We start from the raw sequence: 9,234 nt of genomic DNA on the forward strand, positions 1-9,234 counted from the left end.
GGTGATCCTTACTCGGACTTTCATTTAGTTTAGTTTAAGATATGTTTCACAGAAATTGCTTTTGCATGGAAGGCTCACACCTCTTCATTGTCCTCCCTCAGTTTCCTTTCTACACTCTATAAAGATATTAAGATAAGGGAAGGAAATAACCTCATTTTACTCCAGCCCCACCCAGGCCAAGTATGAAAACTTTGTTTTGGAGGAATTCTTCTAAGCTCTCTGAGCTGCTGCTGGCATCTGTGGGGTCACATCAGGGAGTTCCAAACCTACAGCAATGGCTCATGTCCTGTAGCTGCACTATGATTTCTATTCCTCTGTGGAAACATTCCTGGGACTTGCATGCTCCCAGGTAATCCAAAATAAGCTGTCTTAGCCCTGGCATGGTAGCCTAGTGACTAAAATCCTGGCTTTGCATGCACTGGGATCCCATGTGGGCACTGGTTCGTATCCCAGCTGTTCCACTTCCCTTCTAGCTCCCTGCTTGTAGCTTGGGAAAGCAGTAGAGGAAGGCCCAAAGCCTTGGGACCCTGTAATCACGTGGGAGACCAGGAGGAGGCTCCTGGCTCCTGACTTCAGATCAGCTCAGCTCCGGCCATTGCAGTCACTTGGGGAGTCGGCCAGAGGATAGAAGGGCTTTCTCTCTGTATCTCCTTTTCTCTATACATCTGCCTTTCCAATACATACATAAATAGGCTTTCAAATAAATAAATAAATAAATAAATATTTAAAAATATTTATTCAAAACATGCAGTGTTGGGGTGGGGTGGTGTTGACACTGTGTATTCCACTGCTTGAGACACTGGTATCACAGAGTGGAGCATCAGTTCCTGATTGCTCCATTTCTGATCCAGCTCCCTGCTAATGCACCCGGCAAGGCAGTGGATGTTGACCCAAGTGCTTGAGATTCTACCACATACTGTAGCAGACCGGGATGGAATTTTTGGCTCCTGGCTTTGGCATGACCCAAGTTCTGGCAGTGCAGCCATTTGGGTAGCAAATCAGCAGCCAGCAGATTGATACCTATCTCTCCTCTCCCATCTGTCTTTAAATTAATTAATTAAAATAAACAGTAACCAAGCAGGCCAGATCTGAAATCTGTAACGTTATGTAGCTGACTTTATCACTCTTGTATCTCACTTTTTTCATCCCTGAAGCCTAAGCTAGCAACTGGCCCACTGTTTCCGCCTTCCTTTTTTTTTTTTTTTAAATATTTATTTATTTATTTATTTATTTTATTGGAATGGCAGATTTAGAGAGAGAAGGAGAAACTCTTATGGGTCTCTGAAATGTGGCTATAGGTGTTCGAGGATATGGGTCATCCTCTACTGTTTTCCTAGGTCACAAGCAGGGAGCTGGATGGGAAGTGGAGCAGCTGGGATATAAACTGGCATATGCAAGGGAAGGACCAGCCAACTGAACCATCATGATTGGCCTTCTTCCTCCTTCCTGTTATCATGAGACCTTTGCAGAAGCTATTTCAGACAACTTTGGCGGGCAAGGAAGCCGGCAGTGGCAGCTCTTTCCTTCTGGCTACGGGGCTGGGATCCGGGTGACTTAGCTGTCCTTCCAAAGGGCGAGACCCACCATTGGGCTGGGAGGTCTTGGTCACGTGTTTGGAAGGAGCAGCTGCACATAGCTGCTTTTAGGTGGAATGTTACCCTGGGAACTCAAACTCAGAAGCAGGGTTCCAAGCTGAGAGCATGACATCATCACACTTCTTTGAGAAACAATTTAATTCATGGTGTTATGGAATTCCACAATAGTACCCCATATCTATCGCTTCTCGGCCTTTTGGCTAAGATCAAGTGTGGAATAGTACCCCATATCTATCACAGGGTTCTCCAACATCAAGTGTTTTAAAATGACATTGTACACCTTTTGAATATAGAAATGAACTTTTGACGCAGTAAATTTGAACTTCAAACTTCAAAGGGTGCTTAGATTCTTTTTTTAAATTTCATTTCTTTAATCCATTTGGATTCTACTGTGCAGATTGTAAAAGAACAGACTTGGCTCTTGCCAGCTTAACAGTTGGCTTTCTGAAAACTGTTCAGTAACTTGTTCTTTATTCCACTATTTTAAAGTCAATTTTATCATGGACAGCGCAAAAAAAAAAAAAAAAAAAAAAAACCAAAACAAAACAAAAAAAAACCAGTAATCGTGGTTGTTTCTGTAATGTGCTCCATTGCTGTATCTCTGTTTTTCTGTCTCTGTCGGTAACATCCTGCTTTGGTTACTGTGAGTTCACAGGCGCCTTCGCTATCTCGCAGGGCAAGCTCCCTATCCATGTCTCCTATTTTCCCCCCCTCCTTAAAATTTCTTGGCTGTGTTCATGCGTTTAGTCTTCCACATGGATTTTAGAATTAACTTGTTAAGTTCCAGAATCTTCCCATGGGAATTTTGATTGAAATTGCATTAAATTGACATCTTTTCAAATCAGGAACTTGGTAGTTTTTAAGAATGTATTTAGATCATTTTTAATGTCCCTAAGGTTCTTGTTTCCATATAGACCTGGTATGTTTCTTAAAAGGGTCTGGATAGACTTCCACAACACATGTATTTTTGACTACTATGGTAAGTGAATCTTTTATATATATATATACTTTAGACTTTACTTTTTAAAAGTGATTTTTGCTTTAGCTGAGGTCCTTATGGTAGTAATTTGCAGAAAATGATTTTCAGGCCAAATAAATAAATAAATAAATAAATAAAGTAAAGCGAGGGAGAATTCTCTGGAAAGCAGCCAAGGCCTCTCCGGCAGCCAAGGGCAGGGAGGGAGTGGGCCTCACAGGCAGGGTGGAAACTAGAACTTCTTGGTTTCCTGTGGCTTACAAGATCTACTTTGCTCTCCCTCCATAAACAAGCTTACTTTGCTGCTTCTTTTGTGCCACTTTCAGATGTCTAGAAGGCAAGAAACTACAGCCATGAGTGGAATGGCTCTCTGAAAATAGCTGTGGGCTGGAAGGCACTGCTGAAACCAATATGGAGACACTGTGGCATCAAAAGCTTTAGAAAAGTCTGTCTCCTACCTGAGAAGAGGCATAAAACACGAGAGAACCTGGGCCTGATGTGGTAGCTTAGCAGCTAAAGTCCTCACCTTGCATGTGCTGGGATCCCACATGGGCACCGGTTCTGGTACCAGCAGCCCTGCTTCCCATCCAGCTACCTGCCTGTGGCCTGGGAAAGCAGTCAAGGACAGCCCAAAGCCTTGGGATCTTGCACCTGCGTGGGAGACCTGGAAGAGGCTCTCAGCTCCTGGCTTCGGATTGGCTTGGCTCCAGACATTGAGGCCACTTGGGGAGAAAATCAGTGGATGAAACATCTTCCTCTCTGTCTCTTCTTCTCTCTGTATATCTGACTTACTAATATAAATAAATCTAAAATGAACAAAAACAAAATAAACAAAAGCATGGAAGAACCTGCTCTCTCAAGTTCAAAAGGGAACTGACAGTCACCAGGTTACTGAACAAGTTATTCAGTTCAAATATACATAGTGCATCAGCTCACAATGAACCTCTCCCTAACTCACATAACCACCTTAGGTTTTGGGCTCATAGTATGCTATGACTGCTTCATGAGGAAGCACTGCCTTTGAAATTATTTTAAAAGACTTATTCCAGCACCTTCCTAATGTAGGCAGTTGCCTAGGTTGCTTTGTACCCAGGCAAGTGTTACATTGCAGGGAGAAAAAGCAGCCAATAGCAAGAGTGCATTAGTCAAGAGTGCATTCTGGGCCCAGTTAATGTCAAATTTGTGCTAACTATACCAACATAGTTGTATATTCCTTTCTTTCCTTAAGATAAGTGGGGTCTGGTGCAACAGTGGCTAAATCCTTGCCTTGCATCTGCTGGGATCCCATATGGACATCAGTTCATGTTCCAGTTGCTCTGTTTCCAATCCAACTCCCTGCTTGTGGCCTGAGAAAGCAGTTGAGGACAGCCCAAAGCCTTGGTACCCTGTAGCCAGGTGGGAGACCCAGAAGGAGTTCCTGGTTCCTGGCTTTGGATCGGCTCAGCCCTGGCCGTTGTGGTCGCTTAGAGAGTGAACCAGCAGACTGAAGTTTTTCTCTTTCTGTATCTCTTTCTCTTTGTAAATCTGCCTTTCCAATAAAAAGACAAATCTTTTTTTTTTAAAGATTTATTTTTATTATTTTTTATTGGAAAGGCGGATATACAGAGAGGAGATACAGAGAGGAAGATCTTCCGTCCGATGATTCACTCCCCAAGTGAGCGCAACGGCTGATACTATGCCGATTCGAAGCCAGGAGCCTCTTCCGGGTCTCCCACGCGGGTGCAGGGTCCCAAAGCTTTGGGCTGTCCTCGACTGCTTTCCCAGGCCACAGGCAGGGAGCTGGAAGGGAAGCGGGGCTGCCGGGATTAGAACTGGCGCCCATATGGGATTCTGGGCGTGCAAGGCGAGGACTTAACCACTTGCGCCACCGCGCCGGGCCCAAAAAGACAAATCTTAAAAAAAAAAAAAAAGACAAGTGGGGAAGGTGGGGAACTCCAGACCGGGACATGCCACCCTGACTCCCAGGTGAGGGAGTTACAGATTGCCCAGGGAAGGGGTCTGGGAACGGATTGGACTGGGAGTGGCTGAGGGCATGTTTGACAGTGGATGATTTCTAGAGTCTTCCACAAGCCAGGCCACTGCACTCACAGGTAGGTAAGGGAGCTGAGGCAGAGTGGTTTAGAGGAAGTAAACTGGAGGGCATGTCTGGGTCAGGACAAGGCACCTGCCCATGTGGAAGATCCTGGGCTGGGCTAAATAGCATCTCCTGCCATTCACTGGTGCTTGCAAAAGCTGAGGCTAGGGGGCATACCTGGCTAGGCTAGGCCAGAGTACCCACTGTGTCAGAGAAGGGGGTGGGACACATCAACCTGGACTGTAGCACCCACCAGAACACAAGAGAACTGAAGTTGGGGGCAGATTCTATAGGGGCATTGTGGGTTCACCTCTGTGACTATATCACCTGCTGGTTTGTGTGAAGAGCTAGTGGTGGAGATGGGCCAAGCCAGGCTAGATGATGGAACTTCTCTGATAGGAACCCAACTGATACTCATATGGTTTGGGGATGGGAGAAGGCCAGGTAAGGACAGGTTGCAGCACCCTCACCCTCACCCCAGTGTATGCAAGTGTCAGGACTGAGGGCAGACAGTACTAAGCAGGGTTGCTGTGCCAGCTGGCATAAGGGATGCAAGGCTGGGAGGAGGGCTGATAGGGGAACTCCCCTACTAGTCTGTAGCTTCTTCTGGGGAGCAAAAGAATGGGGGCGGGGTGGAGGTGGGTCAGGCTAGGCAAGGCTGCAGCACTCCTCAGTGTTTGTGTGGTCCTATCTTGGGCCAGGCTGTAACACCTGTTGGCATTAATGGGAACCAGGACAGGGTATAGGTCATGCTTGGCAGGACTGGGCTACAACACCCACCAATGAGAGCTGAGACTTCAGGTGGACCATGCCATGCTGGTTCAAAGTACCCACCAGCACACGCAGACCCCAGTTTGGGAATGGGTCTGGTGGAGAACTCTGGGGACTTCCCTGCTGGGCTGCAGCTTCCACTGGTGAGTGCACAAGCTGGAGCTACAAGTAGGCTAGGCTAAGCAAGGATAGTGCACTCATTGGCATGTATGTGGGCTGGGTCTGGGGGTGGGCTCCAGCATTCACTGATGTTTGTGAGAATCAGAATGGGCATGGGATAGGCAGGCTAAGTCATGGTACCCACCAGGTCACATGAGAGCTGAGTCTGGGGTGGGCCAGGTTGGGCTATGCTATAGCACCCTTCAGTGAGAGCCAGAATGGATGTAGGCCAGTTGGGCTAGGCTACAGTACCCATCAGTAAGTGTCAGGACTAGAGGCCGGCCATATCAGCCTGGGCAGCAGCACCTGATGACACATATGGGATTTGGGGCTGGGAGTTGGCTTGGTAGGGGAACTTGGGGAACATCCCTACTAGGCACATTTCTCACTGGTGAGTATGAGAGCCAGGACTGGGAGCAGGTTAGACTAGGCTGGACTGCAGTATTGGCACATTGTGTTAGCTGGGTCTGAGCCAGATAGGGTCAGTCCACAGCACACACTGGCATGAGTAGGCCAGGCTAGGCCGGGTTGGATCAGAACACTCACCAGTTCATATAAGGGCTGGGGGTGGGCCAGGGTGAGCTAGGCTGCTGGACCCACTGGTGAGAGCTGGGACTGATGATGGGCTGGGCTGAGCCAGACTATAGTACCTGCTGGTGAATGCCAAGCCTGGGAGTGGGAGTGGGCCATCTCAGATTGGGCTGCTGCACCTGTTGGTATAGTCAGGACCCAGGGCTGTGAGCGGGCCTGGTAGGATAATTTCAGGAAGTCTTTTGCTGGGCTGCTGCATGTGTGAGCTAGGACTGGGCCTGGCCAGTCTAGGGCAAGCCAGGTTGGGCTAGACTGCTGTACCCACTGACAAACACTGGGACTGGGTGCAAGTTCATGTCAGCTGCACTACGGTGTTCCTTGGCAGGCACAAGATCTGGGGCTGGGAACCTGCCTGGCAGGGGAAGAGTGGGCACTCCTCTGCTAGGCTGTTCCTGTTGTTGGTGAGCACAAGAACTAGGACTGAAGTGGGCCAGGCTGGACACGGTGGCAGCACCTGTTGGGTCCAGGGGCAGGCTGGGCTGATTTAAACCGCAGCATCCTTGGGTGTACACGAGAGCCAGATGGGATATTGCCTGGGCTGGACTAGGCTGCAGCAAAGGCTGACTCATACAAACCCGGGGGTAGGGGTGGGCCTGGTGGGGGTTTGCCCCGACTAGGCCATGGTACCCACTGATATGTATGAGGACTGGGTCGGTGGCAGGTTGGTTGGGCTGAGCCACAGCACTAATTGGTTCATATAAGTTATGGGGGCAAGGTGGAACTGACTAAGTTGTGTCTACTGGTATATGTGTTGACTGGTGCAGGTGACAAACTACATCTGACTCTGCACTGGCTGCACATAAAAGTCAAGTCTGAGGTCACTCCAGGTAAGGTTTCCTGGGGGATTTCCCCCCGACTCACTGGACTTACACCCTGGCCACAGGGGAAATCACAGAGTATATAGCTTCACTTTGGAGTGCATGTATCAGGACTGGGCCTCCTGAGTTGCTGATGCCTATGCAGTAGACAGTATGTCTAGATGCATACAGGGGACATGACGGCCAGCTCATCTAGGCCAGCAGGGGATATCAACTGCCTTGTCAGAGGATGGACAGAACAACAGATTGGATAATTCTCCTGGCCAAGCTAGCAGCATGTCCCGGGTCGGTGGTTGTACAAAGGTGAACTCTGTCAACAAAGAGACCTTAGATTTTCTCAACCATGGAGCAGTGAAACCAACAACTTCTCAGAACTATCAAAATCACTCAAGTAACACATTCAGAACACTCTTTCTCATATCAGGGTCTCCAGAATCCCATAAAATGACTGGCTCCCATTCCTGGGTGCTGATGTGGTTTGACAGCAAGGAGAGGTCTTCTCCCCATCCTCTCCTATTGACTTAGGAGAAAAAAAAACAAACAAAAACAACAACAACAACCAAAAAAAAAAAAAAAAAGAAAGAAAGAAAGAAAAGAAAGACTTAGGGCCATGCATGATAGGTTAGTTGCTAAATCTTTGCCTTGCATCCACTGGGATCCTGTGTGGGCACTGGCTTGTATCCCACCTGCTCCACTTCCCTTTTAAGCTTCCTGCTAGTGGCCTGGGAAGCAGTCGAGGATGGCCCAAAGCCTAGGGATCCTGCACCCATGAGGAAGACCCGAAAAAACTCCTGGCTTCGGTTTTGCTCAGCTCTGGCCATTGCAGCCAGTTGGGGGATCAACCAATAGACAGAAAATCTTTCTGTGTATCTGCCTTTAAAATAGAAAACAAATCAATATAAAAAAAACCCAATGGAAATGTATGTCCCACCTATCTTCCTCCATATCTGATCCTCCACATCCTAATCTAAGATCCACATGGGCATACATCTCTCTCAACTATGTAAACAATACTAAAAATAAAATTTTAAAATAGTTATTTTTGAGAGGTAGACTTACAGAGAGGAGAGACAGGATGATCTGATGGTTCACTCCTCAAATGCCTTCAATGGCTACAGCTGAGCCAATCTGAAGCCAGGAGCCAGGAGCGTCTTTCAGGTCTCCGTTGAGGGTGCAGGGTCCCAAGGCTTTTGGGCCATTTTCTTCTGCTTTTCCAGGCCATAAGTAGGGACCTGGATAGGGAAATAGAGCCGCTAGGATGCAAACTGGCATCCAGATGGGATATTGGCACTTGAAGGTGGGAGATTAGCCTGTGGAACAATTGCACTGGCCCCTCAACTTGTCCCTTTAAAACATTTCTTTTTTCTTTCTTTCTTTTTTTTTTTTTGAAATGCAGAGACACAGAGTTAGGGAGCTCTCCCACGTGCTGGTTGACTCCCCAGAGGGCCTTAACAGCAGGGTGGAGCCCCCAACTCAGCCAGGTCTCACCTATGGGAGGCAGAGCACCTAACACTTCGGCCGTCACTTAGTGCCACGAGGTTGTGCAGCAGCAAGAAGCTGGGACCAGCAGTATAGCCCGTCAGTACTCGGGTGCTTCGTGACCAAGCACTGCAACATCTTAAACCTCTGTGATAAACGTCTGCCCCATGTTGTCTATTCAAAATAGCCTTTCCAATCTGGCTATTTGGGATTCATGGAGAGTTTCCTCGGTAGAAAACGGACGCTTCATACGAGAAACTCTCCCCAGACTCCAGAAATTCTTTGCTCCAGGTGGTCCAGCGGCCTAAGTCAGCAGTGGGGCAGCCACCTGGAAAAATCTAACAGGGGAACCAAGAACCTGTGGCACGATGGTTACTGATTGAACGACCTTCATAACTAACGCCGGCGCCTCGGTCAGGCTAGTCTTCAAATCCGGAACAAACAACCTTTCGATTTGTGTGTGACCAGAGGAAACCTGGTCAAACAAGGTAGGAGGTAGAGTGGGGGCGGGGAGGGGAAGCATGGATGCGTTCTCCAATGCACCACGGCAAGAAGGTGCTAAAAAGAAAAAGTATGGAGGGAGACTAAGGAAAAGCCTCAAGCAAATAACAAAAAACATCTATGGCAGACACGTTCTCCTTCCATTGGAAAAGGAATGGTCCGCCTTGAACCAGCAGGAAATTCCATTTCTCTGAACACTGATTTCTTGTTCACTCGGCAAAGCAGCCAAGGTTTCCTAGGTGGCCTCGAGGGGCCGCCATGGGGCAACCG

Source organism: Ochotona curzoniae, unplaced genomic scaffold (genome assembly GCF_017591425.1).
Source record: "Ochotona curzoniae isolate NIBS_2020 unplaced genomic scaffold, NIBS_Ocur_1.0 contig_4514, whole genome shotgun sequence".
Lineage (NCBI taxonomy): Eukaryota > Metazoa > Chordata > Mammalia > Lagomorpha > Ochotonidae > Ochotona > Ochotona curzoniae.